Source organism: Calypte anna, chromosome Z, assembly GCF_003957555.1.
Source record: "Calypte anna isolate BGI_N300 chromosome Z, bCalAnn1_v1.p, whole genome shotgun sequence".
Lineage (NCBI taxonomy): Eukaryota > Metazoa > Chordata > Aves > Apodiformes > Trochilidae > Calypte > Calypte anna.
The window spans coordinates 17,700,657-17,724,586 of record NC_044274.1 but is presented as its reverse complement, the minus strand read 5'-3'; positions in this window follow the sequence as shown (position 1 = coordinate 17,724,586).

Genomic DNA, 23,930 nt, shown 5'->3' with positions numbered 1-23,930 from the left:
TGCTGTCAAAATTGTGTCTGCATTTGTTAAAATCAGGAAGCGGTTTTCCGTATTCAGAAATGGAGAGTTCTTATGCACAGAAAAGTCTTCTAAGTGAGCTGACATTGAGAGCCATGAGAAACTTGAAACTTCCACTTTGAGCTGGGACTTCTATTTCCAAACTGGGGAGGGGTAAGTTTACATGATGTATTTACAATTTTATTAAATAATTAGCAGTCAGCATTGCTTCTAACTCTGCAGCTTTTAATTACAAGTATGCATACATGTACGTTAGCCATTACTTTTATGTACAATATTTCTAAGGAAAGAATAAAAGGCATGGACAGTGCAACCAGTTATTTTAACTTTGGGACCAGCATGCAACAAGGCCGTTGTACTCTGCTGCCCCCGTGTTGGTCCCTGTGTTTAATTATATGTACTCAATTCTCTTCTCTACCTTGTTGTAATTTGTCTTCTGACACTCACTCCAGCATTTGTCTATTTAGGAATATTTATTGTGTCTTTCAGTATTAGTAAAGGACTTGAGAAAGTCATACCAGCTACCTATTACAGCAGGTAATTGAAAGTGATACAAGAAGAAAAGTACTTTCATACAGAATAACATATTTATGGAATTGCTCTGTGATAACACACATATTACAAAATAACACATTCATTTTTTAGTGGTCTGCAAACATCAGACTCTGAAAGATGAAGATTTCATATTTTCAATATGAAATTTATTAAAGCTTCCTTCTTTTTTTTTTTTTTTTTTTTTTTGGCTAATGTGCATACACATTTTGCAATGCAACAAAATCTGAGATTGCTACAACACAGCCCTCACCAATTCAACCTAAGATACATGAAGTGACCAGGGGATGCCTTGTGGAGTGCTTTTATTTTCTGAGTTTTCTCTTTGGCTACGACATTGTTGTGGACAGATATCTCACTTCAAAGTGGGTTTTTGCCTTTGAGGAAGAATTCTCAGGACTCAGACTATTGAGGGCTCCAGGTGTTGATGATTTGAGGGACAGGGGAATTTCTGCGTTACCCAAGGACTTTTCTACATCATGGTATCTATTAGACAGACTTGTTCCAATAGGACGGACGAGGCAAAGCAGCTGGAAAAAGTAACAGAACTTCCAGTCAGAGTGAAAAATTTTGTTTACTGTGTCCAGAGGCCAGCTACCCTGTGGGATTTCCAGTGTCTAAACCACAGTCCTGCACAGATGTGGAGCCACTGTTTTATAAGAAACCTGCCCAAGCAAGTAGACTATAAAGGGACATCTATTTCTGAATTCAGACATTAAGCGCTGTCAGTTTCCTACCATCTTCTAAGGCTTTGACATTACTTTCTTTTCTCAGTGGAGCTGCCTGATAAAGACTCTTCAGTCATCAATAATTGTTTAGGATTTTTTTTGCATTTTATTTTTTCTGATTTTAAAAGCACGATTCTTCTATCTAAATGCAAGAAATTTACTTTGAAATTTGTCTCAAGCAAATAGCCTGACAGGCTCAGAGCAGATCAATGATGATAGAATTTGAGGCTTATTTTCTTCGTTTGCTCCAGTGTAATAGGTCAAGGAAAATGACAAAATGCTGTTGTAACATTAACATAATGTGAGGGTTACTCTAATAATACTATAACTGCCTAGGTTCAGTAGAGTAAAAATTTGATGTAAAATTTACCACATTATACCTCTTTTCAGGCCATATGGAAAAAAAAAAGAAAATCCCACTTGCTTTTTTTTCCCCTAAAAAATAATTTTGGACAAATTTAATTGCCCATATATGCAGCTATATTTACATTTCTGTGTTTTTAATGCCACACTATCTGTGGTCAACATTGTAGTAGATCTCTGGTAAAGCTAAATGTAGGAGAAACACTAACTCATTAAGAAATGGTTGATTTGCCTAGGGGTTACTTCCTACATTGAAAATTCATAATCAGATTAGGGACTAACAAATGGTGGAAAACTGAAATCTCTAAAATATCTCTGACATTTAAGTGAATATAACAACTTCTTAAAATGCTGAATGCTCAGTTTTGTTCATTTTGATGCTTTTGAAAAAACTATGAAAAAGCAGCAGAATGCTATCAAATGTTGACTAAAATAAATAGGGTGGAATCTGTGCATGTTTACAGTAGTTAATATGTAGACAGAATACTTTTATAGAATTATTTTGGCTCTTGTTCAGCATCTAGAAATATCCATATTAAATTCCCATTTAAATCTCTTGTACAGATGAGTAAGTGGAGAACGTATTTTCTACTGTGTTCTTAACATTTATCTTGATAACTGACTTCTCTACACAGGAAAAAAAAAGCATATTAACCCCAATTGGGAAGCAAATTAACTACTTTCTACAGGAATAATGAAATGTTTAGTTTTACAGATATGTATAGCCACACCTTTCTAAATATTTGCATAATATTGAAAAGGTTAAAGGGGAAAAGTCAGTTGCATATAGAGGGCTTGATAATTTTTGTCTTGTGTAAGATATTTCAGAAGGACCAAAGGGCTTTATCCTGTGCCATCTGCAGTCATCATGGGAAAAGAAATCCCAATCCAAAATCGTCAGGAATGGGACATTTTGCAGCAGTGAGGAGAGCAAACTCAGCAGCTTTCAGGGATGAATTGCACTTCCTTGGGGGAGACTCATTAAGAACTAGAGTTTGAATTTTTTCATTGTAAGAAATGGTGATGATTAGAAGATGAAAATATTTCTTCAGTGTCCAGTTGTCAGAATAGCTTAGATTGCACTTCTATCTTCTCCCCATTTTCCATATATTTTCTGCTCTCACACAGTTACTAAATTGGCGGGAAGAAAGGATTTGGTTTCACAGATTTTTCCATTCCCTGCTTTTTTCTTTTACTTTTCTGCCAGATTTTTAGTGGAATACCCAATTTACCATACATTTTTAATTCATTAGAAGATTTCTGTAAAAAAAACAAACTACTTATTGAGCTGTTTCACAAAAATTTCATATTTATACTCTCCCACATGAGGACAAGGTAAAATAATGATAGCTCTAGGAATTCTGTGTTACTAATGAAAATATGCTTTTAAAGAAAAGATATTGGTGGCTGGGATATGCTTAAAAAAGATTAATTTCACAGAGTGTACTTGCAGTACTAAAAATCAGATCTTTAAAGTGTCTCATGATGGAAAAACAAAACTAAAATACTGGAAATTCACTGCCTTATTTTCTTTATATTTACTTTATCCAGAAAATAGAAGGTATGTTGCTATCACCTACAGATACCATGCTCTATAATTTTCCAACAGATGCAATTCCCTTTTTAATATCTAACTCCATTTTCTCAAGGAAATTCATTATCTTGTGTCAGATCAAAGGATATTTCACCACAGAGAATTTAATAGGTTTATGAATAATGATAAGTATACTTTTCCTAACTGCAAAGCAGACAACCAATTTCAGTCATTTTCATATACAGTGGATTACAAAGTTTATTAGTGGTTTGTGGTTTGCCCTTTCCCCATTAAATTTACTATCATTTTCTTTCCTGCTTTAAATTTAAAAAAAAAAAAAAAAAAAAAAAAAAGCAATATCTTTCTCTGCTGTTCTAGAAGCTACTAAATACCACCCACAATTAGAAACACACCAGGCTTTTTGCAGACCACCCTTCAGCCATCACAATGACAAAATAATTGTAGAACTTGTAAGATTAGACAAACTGTGTGGGAACAGGACACTCAGCCTTTAACAGAAGCCGGTGGGCTATTAAGGAAGTAACCAAGTAGCAGCATGCTGTTCTGACACTTTTCTTGCTGCAGATGAATACAGAGTGACTCCTCTGAGTGAATGCCAAGGCACTGCGATTAGCATAATTAGAGCATACCTCTGCGGTACAGTTATATCTGTACGAAGTTCCAGTGAGCAAAGCTTGGGCACAATTGGTGATATGCCTCATTATCTAAATACACCGCTTCTGAATTCAAAGGCTGTCAAATGAGATGGAGTAAAACTGCACTTTACTTGCCCTGATATTGCCTGATTAAAAACTAAAATATGTCTTCTGTTCTGACATTCTGATTCATGTTAACAGCTGAGCCAGATAAAACATTTTTTTCCTCTGTGAAATTCCTCCAAGTGCCAACTGCCTAAACAATAACACATATAAGAAAATCACACTAATTACTATGCAATTGTAGGTCTAACTGAAGGGGCAGAGCACCCTTCGGTGCACGGCCCATTGTGCCTTTTCAAATGTACCAATATATTAAAGTAAGATACAACATGCCTAACACCCAGGAGTCTTTAAAAGCCTTCACTGGAAAATCTATTTAAAGAAAAATACTCTACTCCATTATACAGTAATAACAGTTCTTTTCCTTCTAAAGAGGACCTTTCAACAGAGCTGAAAAACTTTTCTGCTGATATCCTCTTGCTTCATAGCTCCTCACCTTGCTCCAGTTCTCACTTGCTTCTCTGTTACACCTGTGTCTCTCAGATAGAACATGAATAAGGCTGCATTTCTTCACCTGGAGTTCTTCTGTTCATGATGTTATAAAACAGATTTGAAGCCCATGTAGAAGAGTGAATCAATCAGGAAAAAAAACAACAGTTGCCTGCATAGCATAAACTTGATACAAGTGTATCATACACACTACAAGGGAAATAAGGTGGTTTCTTGTACTATAAGCTCCTTTTCAGGCCAGTTTATTATCTGGCCATGGTCAACACAGTACCCAAATCATTTCACATTATCATAACAAACAAACAAAACAAAACAAAAGACAAACAAACAAGCAAAAAAAAAAAAAAAAAAAAAAAAAAAACCAAAAACAAACCCCAAAAACCAACCCAGAGATTTGGGTTTTTTAAAGAGAAATTATATTTCTCTCACTTCCTAGGGACACAAAATAATGCAGTTAGATTTCTATTTTCAATTTTTTTTAATAGAAAATTTGCATTTTTTGCAAATGCAAGAAGTACTTGCATTTTTTGTTTTCAAAATAATTACAAAAAGTATTGTTATGCAGCAAAAAAATTTTTATCAAAGGTTTGAAATTAGGCATTTTTCCAGTTCTCAGATGAAAAGTATTTTATCCACAATACTTTTTCTGCTTTCCCCTTTAAAAAGAAGCCCTCCCCTGAGTAGAAAGAAGTTTGTTCACAAGCCATTACTACTCTCTCAGTAATATATGTCTTGTTATTTTTAAACAAATAACCATGGATTGCATTGTTCAGAGTTCATACCTGTTCTGATGACCTTCTCCCTTTACATACAAAAACCATGAAAAAAATGACAACAATCAAAGCTTGTGTTGTGATAAACCCTTTGTGGTAGATGATACTGTATGCAAGAATGTAATGTTGCCAATACCCTAACCATATTCTGTTTTTATTTTGTACAATATCACGGACAGCTTGCTATGATGGTGATTGTTTTTCAGTCACAATTTTTAAATACAAGGAAGGTAGGAATGAATCCATATATAAGAAAAATGAGGGAGAGAACATAAGATAATGCAGAAGTAATGTTAAAGGGTTATTTAGGCTTGACAAGTAGGATTTTTTAAGAGGTCTCAAGCAGAGTGTAGATAAGAATCATGATGAAGCCTTTTAGTAGTTCTCCAGTCTTTAATCTTATGCAGCAACCATTAAAACAAATGTAGAAATCTTACCCTCTTCTCGCTGAAAGCTCTAGTAAGATTGTCATTAATTCAATGGTATCAAGTTAGGAGCCTTCATCTGCCACTAGCAATTGCTTTCTCTAAGACCGTGATGCTGAAAATATTCAGTTTTACTCAGCCTTTATGTTGAGTAAAATGGTAAAAAAAAATGTAAAATGGTTAAAAAGACTAGATTTTACTCTCCATTAGTTTGAAAAATCTGTTTTCCATAGACTCAGGTACTGAAACATGGAAATACCTAGGAAGTCTAAATACCACAATAATGAGTATTATATTGCATTTAGTTGGAACTATTGTCAAGGGAAAACTTCTATGAATTATGCTGTGTGAGGAGGAATGTTTGGATGATCTCTGATGCTTTTGTGTTCTGTGTCTTAATTTTAAAATTTTCTGAGCTCTCTGGGGTTTTTATGAATCCTGACACAAAAGAGTGAGAGATGTCATCCCTGAATTACAGAAGCAGAGTCCAAGCTTACAGTTCTTGTCAGGACCGTGGCTTCACGATGACTCCATGGTCGCACTTTCCCTGGACCCTTAGACAGGAAGGACTTGTATCAGAGCTGGAGACCTGCACCTACACTGACTTCAATTTTTCCTGGAAAGAACTAAGCAACATCTAATATATTCTTTGTGTGGTCTTCCAAGGCATAGTTTCCATTCAAAGAAAAACAAACATTTACAGGGCTGTCATAGTGGTTTTCATTTACATACAACAGCAAAAAGCCCAGAGTTATGCTTTGAGTGTTCATTTATTACTATGCATAATAATTACACATAATAGCATAGTAGCATACATGCAGGAATGAAAATGGTTTGTCCCAGATACTTCACAAATGTTTTGTAGGAAAAGAAATGTTGCTTCCTGGAATCTAAGTCTTGGAATAAGAATTCTAAACTAAATAATGTAACTTAAAGGTAAAGAGGTCTTCTGAAGTGAAGCAGGTCCAACTCAATGTTCAGACTGAACATAAATTTTGTCAGTCAAATGTCTGGGAAGCTGGATGAAAATAAGACAATATATTTTTTTCCCTTTTTTAATTTTCATAAGGATATAGTGATGTCCTAGGTACATGCTAGGAATAAATTATACAACAAATTGTTGCCATCTGGGAGAGGTTTCAGGTAGCTAAGTTGCATTTCTAATGTAGTAAAACTTGTTATAGCCTTCATCTGTATGCCACAGTAAAGCTGATATAAAAATTTCTGCAAAGAATTATTCACTGAATTCCACATTCTCTGGGGTTGGCCAGAACATTGGTTAAATTAAGGAATGTTTAGAAACATTTAAAAAGGGTTATTTCTGTGGGAGAAGACACACACTTTTGTTAGTTAGATGAAGAGCCTTTTGAACTAGATGTCTACTTCACACTTGGCATGAACTCAAGCTTAGTATAAACACCCATGCGGCCACTCTTCTATATTAACCTATTTGTTTATCCTCACAAGTTTTATAACTTGTGTTTGAAAAACTTTTAAGTGTTCAAGGTCCAAGCTAGAGGTCACCTTGAATAGAACATATTGTACCAAAATCTTTTCAGTAGTAAAATGAAACAACTTGTAAAAAGACAGTAACATAAACAGACATCTTTCTCAGCAATTTATCATTCGTTTAAATAGACAACTGAAAAAATACATTGAGTGCAAGAATTTTTTTTTTTTATTTTTTTTTTTTTCCCCAAGACTGAAGTGCACGAAATGCCTGATGTACTGGGGAGTGATTTTGAAGTGGAGGACCTAGTGCTGTGCCACTACTTGCACTTGGACACCAGCTGTGCCAGTTGCTGTATTGGAAGAAGTGCCTGCTGTGAATCTAGCCTGCATGTGTTACTTAATTTCCTGAATTATCATATTCTCCTAATCAGCTTCTGAGTTAAGGACCAAAAAATGAGGATCCAGGTGAGCAGCAAGGATTTAATGTCTAGAATGCAATACCTTACTTTGTCGTTTTATTGTTATGCAATCTACTAGTACATGTATTCCATGTATCTTGTCTTAGCTACCTAACACTGCTTTTGATTCCACTTCATCTAATTGATCTAAATGATATTTCACAAGCTTAAGAGACTTAAGCAGATTTATAAGAAACAGATGAGTGCACATCTACCTGGGATCTGAAAAATAAGTAAATTTTTCTAGCCTCATGAGTAGAGATAGTTGAATTATTTGATGCGAAAAATACATATATATGCATTGTCCCTCGACTGGATATGATCTGATCAGTTTTTATATGTAGGTATCTGCTCAAGCACAGATGCTTTGAAAATTAGAATGTTATTTGTCACTACTAAATAATGCTCACAGTTTTCGTGACGGGATCAAAATGGCATTATACCTGGAGGATTTTGTTTGTTATTTTATATATTCAAAAAAATGTGTGAAGAGATTTAAGATTCATGTTGTAACATTGATCACAAAACCACACAACTCTCTCCTTGACTGTTTGACTCATCTTATGGGAAAAACTGCAAGATGAGAAATTGCAATACTAGAATCAAACTTTTTCTGTGATTGACAAAGTAGTGTGGAACAATGTTTTTAATGGAATAACTATATTGTTACCTAAAGACTGTGAATTAAATCCTTGTTTATTGTCTATGAACATCTCATGAAACATAGTTTAAGTCCACAAATCTAAGAAAGAATAAGTCCATTAGCTAACTTTTGGATTATTGTATCTTTTTAATAATAAATAAAGCCTAAGATTGGCTAGGCATGAGTTCTTGACAAGTTGATTACTCTGGTTTGGATAGTAGCATACAATAAATTAATACTACTTTTTCCTCCCTCTACAAATATTTTGAAGTATGTTGTAATGTTCTATAGTAGCCTACTGAAGATAATTTGCCTGGTCTCTGATGTTATCACAAGTCTTCAGCTGGCGGAATTTCTGCTGTTAAAAGAAAACCCTATTTAAAGGACAACATTCATTGCCTGTCAGTGCTCAGTGTTTGATCAAATACTTATTTATGGTTTCTAGAACAAGCTGAACTGGTATGTTTTGGGTTCAGCATCTGCACACTCAGTCTACAACATGTTTAAGTCACGATTTTCTCTGATGTTGAACTGCTTCATGCATCTGGTTTAATTTGCACTGGCATGCATATGGTGCTCAGGCTGTGAAGTACTCCTGCAGTTTTCCATGTGCAGGGAAACAAGAATGAAGGGGGTGGAGCCCCTTGCAAACATTTATGTGTGCTGAATAGAGAAATCAGCAGCAGCTTAGGTTGCACTTTGGTTTATAGTCTCCTTTCAGTGTTCTGAAAATTGAAAGGACAGTGCTGATGCAATAGCACTTTCACAGGATTTCCAGCAGAGTGGTAAATTTTATTAGGAGAGGGGTAGACAGATCCTCTCACCTCCCACTGATAAATTTATTTCTGTAGTAGAGCTGGTGATGATTTTCCCTCTTCCATTTTTGAGTGGTATCAGAAGTGCCAAGCTTCTAAAAATTAGAGATGATATTTTGAAGAACTGAGGTCAACTCAGATATTATTTGGAATATTTTTTTTTTAATTTATGTTTCCACAGACAAAAATAAAAATGTTTATCCATGACAGGACATTTAGAAACTGAATGCTTAAAAAAGAAATTAAACATGACAATTTTTTCTAGGTGACAGATGCTGAGACTTTTTCTCTTTCACATGAAACATGATTTTTATTATCTATTTTGTATGTACTTGCATAGGCTTCCTCTGGTTATATTTAACTGTCTTTGGTTAGAATGGAGAAGCAAAAAGTTGAGTTCCCAAGAAAAATAACTCTGGCAAACACACTCTTGCTGTATGGCAAGGTCCACATTCCCCAGCACAAAAGCACTGACATAGCCGAGTCCAGCAGAGAGTGATCAGGATAATAGAGGAGGTAGAGTCCATGACATATGAAGGGAAGCTGAAACATTTGGGTTTCACATTATCAAAAAATGACTGAGATAAGAAGGGACTTCTGGAGGTCATTTGGTTTAACACAAACTGAACACTCAAGTAGGGTCATCTAGAATGAGTTGCCCAGGATAATGTCCATGTGTCTTTTGAATATCTCCATGGATGGAGATTCTGAAACCTCTCTGGGCATCATGTTTCAATGCTCAGTCATTCTCACCATAAAAAAGTGATTCCTGATATTGAGAAGGAACCTTCTAAGCCTTCTGTGTTTTAGTTTATGGCCACTGACTCTTGTTCTGTCACAGATCACCACTGAAAAGCTGGGTCCATCCTTTTATGCACTCTCCCTTCAAGTATTTAAATACATTAATAAGATTCCCCCTGAGCTGGTCCTGTCTCTCTTATCCTTTCTCCAGTGGGAGATGCTCTAGTCCCTTAATTTTTGTGGCCCTTTTTTCAGTTTTCTTCAGTATGTTCATGTCTCCGTTGGCCTCAGGAACCCACAGAAGGACTCCAGGTGTGGTATCACCAGAACTGAGTAAAGGAGAAGGATAATCTCCCTCAACCTGCTGGCAACACTTTGCCTAATGCAGCTCAGGATACCATTAGTTTTCTTTACACAAGAACACTTTGTTGGCTCATGTTTAAATTAGTGTCCAGCAGGACTACCACATCCTTTTCTGCCAAGATGCTATGCAGATGGGTGACCTGAGATTATTCATTATTAGGTGCAGGACTTTGTGCTTTTCTGTGTTGAACTGCCTGAGGTTCCTAGCAAAGTCCCTCTTGCTGAAAGAACAAACCTCTGGAATATAAACCACTTCTCCCGGTGTTGTGCCATCTGCAGACTTGCTGAGGATGTTTTGCCCCATTATGCAAATCATTAAGCAGGACAGAACCCAGACAGAACCCCTAGGGTTCACAGATATTGTCCTCCAACTCAACTTTGTGTTATTGGGCCTGAGCATTCAAACATTTTTCAGTCCAGCTCAATGTTCACTTATCCAGCCCATACATCAAAATCTTATATTTAAAGAACTTATGGGAGACAGCGTCAAAAGCCTTAATGAAGTTTCAGTCCCCATAGGGCTTTCTTAAGTCACAGCTCACCCCTCAGCCATAAGGCCAGTCACTTTGTTGTAGAATTTGATCAAGTTAAACAAGCATGACTTCCTTGGTGAAACCATGCTAACTATGCTTGATAATTTTCTTGTCCTTAATGTGCCTGGAAGTGGTTCTCAGGATTTTAGAGAAGCTTCTTCTGGTATTTGTTTGAAAAAGACTACAATAAAAAATGAATCTGTTGCTGTTGTAATTGCTTATTATAATTATTCCTATTAATCTGGATGACCTCGACATGTTACTTCCATTTGTGGATTTAACCTGCTTTGATAAGTGTTCCATGGCCTGTCAATATAATAGAACAACATTAGGTAACATTATCAAGCTTTTTATCAGAGAAAAGGGGTCTGTTCTTTGTAGTTTACAATAATTTTAATGAACATAAGCTGCAATGGGAAACCTGCTTAATGCTTTATATGTACTTTTACAATTAAACCTGCCTATCTTTTCTGTGTTTTCCATAAATATCCTTGACATTTTGGTTTAATTATGAGAGATGCTTTTGTTTAAATCATTGTGTTACCTTCTTAGCTCATCTTGCCCTATTTCATCTCCTTCTTCAAGTGATCTAGAAATAGTGAAAATACCAGCATGTAAAATCTCTACAATTCTCATGGCAACAGAAATATGAATATTGAATACAAGATTTTATTTGCTAGGGAAAAGCAGATGAGAGAAAAAAAACCCATAAAATTCCTTTTCTTTTAAAACTTTATTTTATTTTTTCCAATGTATGGAGTTTGATATGAGGTTTCAAGTTACATCATTGTGGTAGATCTTGTTGGACAAAGCAAAATACCAACTTTCTTGTTTAGCATTCAGATGGAAATTTTCCCTGGAGAAAATAACATGCTCAAGAAAGGAAGGTCAATGACTTATGTGCTGATGTGTTTCTCTCTGAGTCATTCCTGAAAATCTTTCTCAAAAGAAGGTATAGAGCATATGATAGAAGGAATACTCTTCAACGCTGCTTCTAACACTGAGCTTTATAGATACAGGATCAGTGTGCTTATATTCTGCCTGGCTTCTTCATAACTCTGACACAAACTCTGATGCAGTAAATCCTTCCTGTAATTCTAATTCTGCAAAAATGCAGTAATTCAAGCTAACACATGTTTAACATCCTGCACTGGAGTTTTTCCAATATCTTGCAGCTGAGAAAAACACAGGGACTTTGCAGTTCAATAAACTCAGAGCATTATTGACCAAGAGGATGGGAAGAGCATTCCAAAGATGGGGCTATTTTAAGATAATTAAAGTTCCCATGATACTATATGCAAGAATAAGAACATCTGCTACTATGTCCTAGTAAAATTATAGGTTTGGTAATTACTTTCTGCCTAATTGAGCTCCCGATTAATTTCAGTTGGATTTAAGTATTGTTCATGCCTATAGATATCTTTCTGCTGCTGTTGGTTTGGAGCCACTGGTGAAAGAACAGTTCTTCTGCTTTGGCTTGTGCTGTATGGGCTATGTGTGATCTATAGTCCAGGGGAGCATGCAGGGATTTTGAAAATAAATTTGCTCCAGATTGTTCTAGGCAGTAGACAAAACTGCAGCCTTAAACATGTTAGTTGACTGAGATCTGTGTACTACAGAAGGACAAGAGCAGTCCTTCTAGAGAAAAAAGAGGGCTCTACAGAAGAAATCTCTTGTGCCTTACTGTTTCTCTCCCAGCCCCCATTTACAAAAGTTGCATTTATATGAATTATTTAAGCTGTTATGGTGTAGAGATGCAACAATTCTATTTGCTTTAAAAGGCACCACTAAAGTGTGCACCACATGACTGCACAGTATGTTTCTTATAATGAGTTAAAATTTTCCTTTACAAGTGGAAGTAATCCAAACTTTATAAAATACCTTGTGGGAAAATAAGAGGGGTATTTATTAGATTCAAACACACAGATGATTAAATAACATATCAGTATTTTCTTCTTTTCCAGTTGCTGAGTGTACTCCAGCTATAGGTCCATACCGACTTTGAAACAAGTTTATGTGTTGAATTTTATAATGGTAAATCTAAACATGCATATGTAATTGTACAGAACTATGAATATATTTTAGAAGGAAAAAAGTGAAACAACTAAAAATTTGACAATCATATGCAGATTTATGTGAGAAATGTGGCAGACTGCTGGAATGTAAGTCATGTGGTATCATCACTGTACTCTTGATAGTATATTTAAGAGGACTTCTGTTACACTGAACTCAGTATCAGATCTCACCAACTGTGCCTGACAAATTGTGGCAAAGTCTGATGAGGCCTCTGGGACAATGTGCTGCCCTCTGTCACCGTACGGCCGGGAAAGGGTTTCATACCTGTTACAATATCCTGAGGAGGGGGATTCATTGCTAAATCTATGCAGGCTCATTCCTAATCCCATTAAGCTAATGATCTGTGAAGGATACCTTAAAGATGCTTACTGTGAATAAGCGTAGTATTCAGACCATCAGATGCAGCGTTTTTTCCTTGTATTAATTTTTTGTTATGCAATGATTATACTCCTCCAAATGAGGCTATATCATGAAAATTATTCAAAGGATTATTTAATCTCTGTTGCAATTCATAAATATCAGTTGAATATAAATTTAACAAACTTACTGGTATTTTAGGACAAGTCACTTATTACCTGATTAACATGTTGTAATTGAAAGTAATTTCCATAACAAAAAAAAAATTTTCTGGTTTCTAATAAACACTTTCAAATTTACACATAATGCAGAATGATCCAGAATTTTTCTCCTTCTGGCATGTGTAATTTTTATATCTTGTCCAAATAACCTTCTTTACCCCCATATAATAGTGAAATGTTTAATTTAATGTAATTATCAGTTTCAAGATATTTGGTCCCTTATAATTTTAATATAACAGAAGAAAATAATTTGCAATTCAGTAGTCTTGTCAGTAAAAACAATTCCTTTCTTGTTTTTGCTCCTATGTCTGATATAATTTATGGACAGATAAACCATTATTTAGTAAAGGTTTAGACCAATGCATGTATTCAAACTCTGTGTTTCCTTTCGAAGCCTCCACAACTACGCTTATGGTAAAAGATTCAGATGTGAATTTTTGAGGAATCTGAAGGGATACTAAACTTCTCCCCTACACTCACTAGCAGTTCCAAAAGAAGCATCTCCACTGCTGCTCAGGGAACAGGTTCATGTCTATGCCACCTCTTTATGTCCCTTCCAAATCCTTTACTTCATATATGGTGTACCTGAAACATCTGAAAATCTCCTCCTGAAGATAGGCATTTGACTACAGAAATTCAGAAACATGATTTTTAGATACATGTGTTTGATATGAAGAAAGCTCAATCTGTCTTCCTGCAGGAGGCACAGCTACAATTTACTTTTCCTTTCTCTTTGACAGCTAGGAACACTTTAGTGTCAGATGCATTTTTTATACAAAGTTATTCAAAGGAAAAATACTTCATACAGAGAAGCTGGAGTTAGAAGCAGCAGTTTATTAATTATTAATTCTTGATGTAGCTGCTTTTAATTCTCTGAAATATGTCTTGGGGCATTGTCCTTTACTGGGCAGACAGGAAGTGCTAATATTAAATCATGGCACTGGTGGTGGAATAAAGAGTAATTCTATATACTTGAGGAATCTGGCAATAACACAATGCTTGGAAAGTAATATGGTTGTAATGACCCTGACTTGAGAAACTGAACTTGTTTTTTAAAACTGTAAATGTTAAAGTAGAGTTCCATAGTTGTGTGAAGCGAGTGTTTCTAGGGTAGAAGAAGTATCTTGGAGAAGTATTGATTACAGTGGTAGCACACTGAGATATGTTTTATTGAAGGTCCATCAGTTAAATTAAGGTAAAATCTAATTTTTAAGTAGCAAAGGGTTTTTATGCTTCTGTGGCAGAGATGTCTTCTGATATTCTCTCTGCGGTAACTCAAGAAATGGACCTGTTAAGATACAGAGTAACTGGAGAACCTCAAACTGAATGAGAAAACAAAAATGTTCACATCGCCTTGCCCTTCAAACAGTCCATCTCTGTGACCATTACCCTCACTTTGCCCTTCACTGTCTGGGGGTGAGTCAGATGAGAAAGAGGAAAGAAAAGCCCCATGATCTGTATGAAATGCATCAAGCTCAAGAGGATGAGATTTGATGAGGACTCTTCTAGAAGCAGGTCTTTACAGCTGTTCCTTCATGTACACACTCCTGGTCCACCTAACTAACATTGCTTCCCCTGGCTGACCAGGAGATACACTTTTTCCCTCCCTAACTCGCTGAAAGCAATAAAAATTTTTAAGGACATAAAAGATATTCTGACCTGACACAGAATAAGTATAGGGATCCCTGAAGCCATTATTCAAGAAAGATTATCTGGGACAGCAGTAGGCTTTTCAGGAATCTAACCTTTTTAACAATGATCTTTCAAAGTCATTGGTTTATTTCAAAAGAAGCAAATGGTCAATTTCAACATTAAAACTCTCCTCTCCCCTGTGTATATGCTGCTCCATTGGATATCTCCAGCTAAAGTCTTTAGAGAAAGTTGTGGACCCTGGCTCTTTGCTCACTCACCTATGCAGCAGCTGGAGCTCTGTTGCTCTTGAAAGCAACAGAACAACCTTTGTTACCCAGCTACCTTTGCTATGTGCAGTTGTTGTAAAGTGAGCCACAACAGAGAAAGTCCTGATGGGTTGTGAATCGTGATGCACTCAAGCAAGGCTTAGAAGGTTACGGGATGAGAAAGAAAAAATTTCTATAGGTGACTTGTTCTTTAGCCTTGTCCAGATGGTAAAGTTTGTGGATAGTCAGCACTCTTGAATGCTTATTTTTACAGAGTAGCACAAAAGGCATCCCTTCCTTCTCTCTGCTGGTCCTGGGTATACAGTGCACCAGCAAAAAACCTCAATTGCAAATACTCTTCCCAAAGCATGTAGGGTTAAATCAAGCACCTAACCAAGCAGTCAGAAAAAAAAAACCCAAACAAACCACAAAACAAACCAAACAAATTCCACAACCCATCCTTATCTGAGAAAAAGAATGGGATTGATTAAACTAAGATTTCTATTCTTACATTACATTGTGCATTACATTACAGTTTGAAAAAGATTACATTGATACAACTGTCCTGCAGATAATTCTAGAGGACAAAAAAACATGTTTATGATCCTCCACCTGCATGTTTATGATGCCCCATCTGAAACTGACTGAACTGGTTTAGTTTCAATGGGAAATTTCATAATTTGTCTAACAATCTTCTTCCAAAAAACTACATGAGCTGGAACACAAAGAAGCAGAATCAAGAAAACAACTTGATGAATTACTGGAGTAGTTTCATGTTGTGGAATTTCAGATGATTTAGAACAAATGAATGTGTAGAAAGAACAAGCAACACAAAAATTTATTTTAATAATTGCAATGCATTTTGTCCCTACCATCAGTAGTGTGGTAACAAGGGACAGAGGACAAAGGGTGCTCTGCTGCACAGAATAACATTTACATCCAGGAAGGTACGCAGCACTCTAGGAACCCAGGGCTGCTCTTGCACTAAGGAATAAGAAGTGAGACTTCGGCCTCAGTGCTTTTTGCTCCTGATGTTTCAGTCTATATTTTCTAGAAACAGATTACATCATGAGAAATTCCAGTTGGGGGTGTGGGGATGCCTTTAGTCTTCATTCCTGTTTTCTGTTTATTTGATATAAATAGTGAATGATCTTCTTACAATGCCACTGGAATACTATGCATTCAAATTATAAAGACTTTTCTGCCCTAATTTTTCACTTCATTCCCATTTCTATTAACTCAACTCTTCTAAACTCCTCAGACACCTCTAATACTAACTTGTGCTTTCCCCTGACCCCAAACTAAACTTATATATAAATGGTAAGGTACCTATCTTGATAAATGAAAATGGAAAACTAGTAACAACAAGCTAGGAGAAGAGGCATCCAAGAAAATTTTTGTCTCAGTCTTCACTGTCAGCTTTTCTTCCCACACCTCTCTAGTGAGTGAGTTTTTCCCACTGCACAAGAAGATCAGGTTTGTAAACACCTGAGGAACATTTTCATGGTATAATGCTGGGCTGGCATGACAGCATGACAGATGCTATTAATCCCCTTCCGCTCCCTGATAAAGAAAGGAGAGAGAATAAGGGAGAGAGAGTTATGGGCTGGAAACTAAATGACACAGCGTTAATGAAACAATAATAATAAAAAGGAAAAATTATTATTATACAATTATTAAAAAAAATGCTATATACTATTATGCAGAAAAAAGCCAGTGCCATGTTCCTCCTCCTTTTGCCCAACAACACTCACGTCACCACCAAGGTCTTAGGGGCAAAGTCCTGGTAAAGTCCAGGCTGGACTCCTGGACTCAGCAGCAGTTGGGAGCTGGAGGAAGGAACACACAGATTCAGGCTGGCAGGGTTCAGGACCATGGGCAGATGAATGGATAGAATCATCCCAGAATGCCAAAGCAAACAGGGACAAGCAAAGAAGGGCAAAGGTGAAAGGACAAAGAAGGCAGAAGACCAAAAGGGTCTTGACCCTCATAACCCCTCAAATTTATACCAAGTATGATGCTTATGGGATGCAATATTTTGTTTGATCAGTTTTGATCATTTATCTTGTACACTCCCCCCTAAAGGAGGGTCACAGGTGTGACCTCTTTACTCCCTTTTTCTTTCCAGACCACAAGATGTTCCTCAGAACTGAGCAGTGGCCTTGGTTCTCCATACTATTCTCTAGCCATAACTATAACCATGGAATATTATCAGTTCTAGAAGCAGAAACTGACTGAGAAACTTGCATTTAATTTCAGAAAGTGCAGCTACTTACAAGAGACTTAGCTGAGAGCAAAATTACAAGGCAGAAAATTAGTTCTATCTTGGTCCAAACCAGGGCACACATAAATATATGAAAGCCTATGGGACATGATGAGATGCATACCAGAATTCTGAGGAAACTGGCTGATGTGGTTGCCAAGCCACTTTCCATGCTATTTTAAAAGTCACAGCAGCCAGCTGTAATCCTTCGTGACTGGAAAAAGGGATATGTATCACCAACTTCTAAAAATGATAGAAAGGCAGAGCCTAGTAACCACCAATCTGTTGGTCTCTCCTCTGTGCCTGGGAAGATCACAGAACAAATCCTCCTAGATGCTATGCTAACACTCACGGAGGACAGGGAGGGTGATCTGAGACAGTCAGTATGGTCCTTCCTTACTGTCACATCCTATGACCTGACCCAGACCACAGCCAAAGGCAAATCTTTCCATCTGGGGAAATGATGGGACCATTCAGCAACCCTTGATCAGATTAAGATGAAACAACACTCAAGGTCTATATTTCAACATAAGATTTAATTAGAACTATAGAAGGAAAAAAAACTAAAAAGCTGACACTTTGCCATTATATATGTTCAGCCTGCACAATCACAAAGGTTGATTATTCAGATCACAAAAGCCACAATACATGGATGTTAAAGCTGCAGAACCTGGGACTTAATGATTTTAGCAAAGAAAAAGATGAAGTGAGAGAGCAGGAGATGAAAACTTAGGAGAGACAGATAACAGAAAATCATGTGTCCTGCATTGGGAATAATGCAATCCAGCATTAGGCCAACGAACAGGGCAGGGCTGATTGAAGAACCTCCCAAAGCCCACCATGCAGCCCTTCATTTTCTAGGCCTGTTTCACTTAGTAAGTCGGTTTCAGACATATCAGATTGAACAACCAGAGCATTCCTCTGCCCACTTTCCTCCCCAGTGCTTATCTCAATCATATGTAGGCCTAGGCCATATGCATAGATGACCCTTATCACTGTCTCCTTCGTCTCCAGCAAATAATTGCAAAGGTGGCTTCCTGCTGCTCCCCGTGGACCAGTTCTAAGAGGGTTCAGTGGAAGAATTACAACTGTTTCTCCACCCAGTCCTTTACAATGACCAAATAAGTGTCCAGTGATGGAGTGACTACATCAGGAGATGTGGACAAGAGAAGAACTATGGATAACACCTATCTGGACTTCTGTAAGGCCTCTGACATGGTCCATTCTCCCTAAATTGGAGAGATGCAGGTTGATGGGAGGGCTGTTTGGTGGACAAGGAATTGGTTGGATGGTCACAGCCAGAAGTACTGGCAAACAACTCAGTGTCCATGAAGAAAACAATGAGGAGTGGTGAACCTCAGAGACCGGGACCAGTGCAGTTTAATATCTTCGTCAATGACATAGACAGTGCGATTGAGTGAACCATCAGCAAATTTGCCCCTGAAACCAGGATGAGTGGTACAGGTATGAGATGTCATCCAGTGCAACCTGGACAAGCTTGGTAATCTGTCTTGTGTGAACCTTATGAGATTCTATGACACAAATACAAGGTCCTGAAGCTTGATTGCTTCAGTCTGCAGCATCATTATCATCTGGGTGATGAAGGAATTTGGAGCAGCCCTGCAGAGAAGGACTTGGGAGTAGCTGAGGATGACAAGCTGTACATGAGCCAGCAATGTGCTCTTGAAGCCCAGAGTGCCAGCTATATCTTGGGCTGCATCAAAAGAAGCATGTCCTGAAAGATGAGAAAGGTGGTTCTGTTCCTTTAGTCCACTCTGGTGGGACCCCATCTGGAGTACTGGATCCATCTCTGGAGTCCTTAGGACAGAAAAGGCATGGATCTATTGGAGGGGACCAGAGAAGGCCACAAAAATTATTAGAGGGATAGAATGCCTATCTCATGAAGACAGCATGAGAGAGTTGGAGTTGTGCATTTGATTGCTCTGTAAGTGTTCAAGCCCTAATACTAATTGAAAATTCAGTCAGGTTAAATTAGTATTCACTGAAAATCTGGAGTTTTGACACAACTACTGATTACAATTACCAGAAATTATCTCTATATGTATTGTAAATGAAAACTCCATTACCACATTTTCTGTAGTTTCCAGAGAATAATTGTAGATGATGAACCTGTTGGAGTGGGTCCAGAGGAAGGCCACAAAAATAATCAGAGGGCTGGAGCACCTCTCTTCCAAAGACAGGTTGAGAAGCTTGAGGTTGTTCAACGTGGAGAGGACCAGGCTGTGGGGACACCTTATAGCAACCTTCCAGTACCTAAAAGGGGCTTATAAGAAAGATGGGGGCAAACTTTTTGACAGGGTCTGTAGCTGTAGAACAAAGGGTAATGCTTTTAAATTAAAAGAGGGTAGATTCAGATTGGATAGAAAGAAGACTTTTTTTATGATATCAGTGGTGAAGCACTAGAACAGGTTGCTCAGAAAGGTGGTAAAAGCCCCATCTCTGGAAGTACTCAAAGCTGGCTTGAAGAGGACTCTGAGCAACCTGATGTAGTTGAAGATGTTCCTTCTCACTGCAGGGGAGGTTGGACTAAAGGACCTTTGGGTGTCCCTTTCAACCCAATCTATTCTATGTTTCTGTGATAAATTCTCTTACGGAAAATAGTTAGATGAATTATATTTTCTCGGTTTTAAGCATGATCACACTGATAGATGAAGGATAGCTAATAATGAAAAATATACCACTGCTGAACTAGTGAACTAGTACAAATATCAAATTGACCTTTCCTTAAAAACCCATCTGCTTAAGACATATTTCCCTCCATGTTAATATTCTAAACCATACTGTGATATTTAATAAGTAAATAAGAGTATGTAATCAATACTGTTGTTTATTAATTTTTTTTTTTTAAAAGAAGCATTTTTAGACCATCAGTCTTTATTGATAACAGGAACTTTTTGCTGCAGCCCTGTATGTGTAAGGAGGACCATCCCACATGTAGGGAAGAAGGAGTGGGCAGTTTCTCCACTACTACCAAGTGCCAGGGGAAAGAAAATAATGGCCTGAAAGTGTGTGTTACAGGTTTTTTCTTTTATACATTGCCTCCTGTTTCTTTCTTAATTTTTGAAGGGTGAAAGATAGAAGACTGGAAACCCACCAGAGGCCTCTTGCGGCAACAGTGGTTTCAGTGGGAGTCATGGCAGTGGCTTATTAGTATCTGGAAACCACTGTCTCAGAAAAAATTTCAAGAGATCCTTGTCATGAGTGCCTTTGCCTTTGAAAACAAGCATAAGACATCTCTGTCTCCAGCAAATCTCCTAAATTCCTTTCCTCTTCAGGCTGCTTTAAATTACCAAATTGAATCAAAATTTTCAACTTTCTCCTCCCTCCTGCCCCAGTGAATAATTCTTTTTGGTTTTACTTTCTGTAGACACTAGAACATTTTAAGATTTCTGTGAAGTCCCAAAGGTATCTTTCTGGGCCTTTAAATTGCTGTCTGTATAACCTGTATGCTAAATTGCTTCCATGAAATCAGACTGTAAAATTTAGATCCTGTCTAAACATAGTAAGAAGTAAAAAAATTTTACATTAAAAGATTGACCCTAAAGATGATCCTTTTGTATATCTAAAATACAAAATGAAAAGTAATGCCTTTGTATAAATGCATATTTATTTTTCTATATGAATACAAGTACAGATGCAAAGCTTACGAAAGTATCAGGTACATATTTATACATTCAAAATTTTTTTTTAACTGGTAAGACAATAATATCCTTAGTACTGCTTATTATTCTAGCAAATTAAATTAATTAGATGATTTTACACACACAGAATCATGCTTTTCATTGGAGACTGAATATTTTGAAATTTAAAAAGATTTAGGAAAATAATTTGTCCATTCTTGTTCTGAAATAGGAAGAAAATGCTTAGATTAGATTTTCAAAGTATTTTTTTTAAATACTATTCTGACTTTTGAGAATATCATGGTTAAATAACTCTCCATCATGTTTACAAGTAATTAGAACAAAAGTATGGATTCATCCTATGATGAGGTAAACAGAGAAATCACAGACGCATAATAAATACCATTATAAAAAGACTATGAAGACAAAAGGCAGAAAAAAGAGATAAAATGTCTAATTTTTGTGCAAGAAAATAAATTTTATATTTCCTGTACCATGGGAATTTTTTTTCCCACAACATTATTGTCTAAATTGAAAAAAATATCACAGGAAAAACTGAGTCAAAAATCATGAAGTAACCTGTGAACCCACAAATCATTTGATTGCTTCACAAAACTTCAAATTCCATTGATAAGCAGTTTCCAGGCTCTGCCATACATTACTTTCAGCACTGTTTTTTGGTTAAAAGATTGTCCTTGTTATAATACTTGCTGGGTTTCTTGTAATTATCCAAATATCATAAAATGCAAACTTATCAATTATCCTTGGTAGTTTTGCAGTGGTATTAGATCTTTCATGAATTATTTTTTAATTATTTTTTTAAGCTAATTTTGCCCAAAGCATGGGAGGAAAAGTTACAAGTAACTTTTGTTTGCACTTGTCATACGGAGAAGTTACCTGTTATCTGAAGTTATCTGAATCTTCTGTGTTTAATTTGATAAGTGTGGACATTTTACAAAGGTCCTGATTCTAGTTTAGTTGGTTATTACAGAATCTTTGAATCTGCTTTTGTTTATCTGTAACAAACACCTATTGTAAACTTCTTCCCCTGTTTTTTTCCACTGTGCTCCATTCCTGAAGACCTATTGTCTGTTTAACAATATTGTCTGTTGTAGAGTCTTTTCCTGTTATCTTTCTCCAGAATTTCTAAAACTATGGGGTTTTTTTTTGAAGGTTATTTATTTGCCAGAATATTTATTAACTGTGCAAAATTCTTTCTGAGATTCAACTGAAAAAGTAATTCCTTCTCACATTACTATGGAGTTTCCCAAGTTACAGAGAACAATCGTTTCTTCAGTCCATACTATTGATACATTTCCAAAAATACAATAGAGTATGTTTGGTGAATTCCAATTTTTTCAGAAGATGCAGATATTAATGTTGTAAAAAATGGTTCATGGGCAGAGATAAAGATGCAAACTTGTGCACACTATATCAAAGCAAAAGACTTGTACAGTCTTAGGCTCTTAACCTATTTGCTAGCATTTGGCTGACTGACCAGCCCAGGTGTCATTATGAAGTAGTTTCAGGATAGAAATTTATAGAAAAATTGTATAAATTTATATGCAATTTATAGAAAAGCTTATTAGTTATTTATTTATTTAGACAGTTCTGATATATGTGAAGAATCAGTTGAGCACCAGAATTTTTTTCTGCCTAAGTAATAAATAATTTACTTGAGCTTGATTTAAATGAACATAAATGAAGTCAGATTTAATGCCATACATAGGCTGTGTTATATACATTTCTATCTTGTATTTTGAAGTAGAGAAGGTATCTACTGATAACTCTTCTGGAGGCCTTTACGTAATTTAAACATTGGTGTACATAGCCTACTTATGAGTAACCATCACCAGCCTTAAGCAAAATCCTCTGGTATGGGATAAAATACATGTACTTTATATTACCACTTCATCAGGCAAGAGCCTGGGAATATTTCTAACAGGGCCCTGAAGATAAACAGATTCACATGTCACCATTTCTACAGAGAAAGAATTTCATAGGCTGCACAACATAAACAAAGTAATGCAGATATATTCATTTAAAATCCATCAGCCAGATTCAGTTTTATTGCTTTTTCCCTAGAATTGTGATGGATCTGTAGATAGATGTCTAAGATATTTTAAAATCCAAGTTTTGGATTTTGCATCCTGCTAATAACCTGAGTAGAAGCTGCTAGACTGACTTCCTAGGGGTCTTTTGGAAGGGGCTGGCAGAGTGAAAAACAATTTGCATTATGTGGAGACAACACTGTTTTTTTTTGGTTTTTTTGTTTTTTACTAAAGCTCATATGTGTAAAATAAATGTAAAAAACAGAGGCTATCATGGTTTTCTGTCTTAACAGAAGCTCTTCCTTGACCTTACAGATTCTATACATACGGTCTTTTAGATGTATCTGTAATACTTTGTAGAGATACTGCCCTAAGTTTTGTTTCAAGTTATCAGGATAAAGCAATTACCATACTACTGAGTCCATAACCAATCACAGCAATGATCCTGTTTATTTAAACCAAATCAGTTTAAATTAACATCCACCAAAGTGGACAGTTGTAGATGGTGACATCCAAAACTATCATGTGTCAAGCTTGCTTTCTTTTACAGTCTTAAACTAGACAAATTCTGAGAGGACAGAACATTTTTTAATATGAAGTAAAAAAGCACATGAGGAACTTATCTTAGGATAATTAAAATACTGTCTGAAACAACTATCTTTTTATCCTTAAGAGGATCTTTATCCTTAAGAGCTCATAGACGGCAGTTCACATAGGAATATCTGAAAAAAAAAGGCAAACACAAAGTATAGATTTATAATGGAAGAAAAAATTGGAATTATTATCTCAGCTTGTA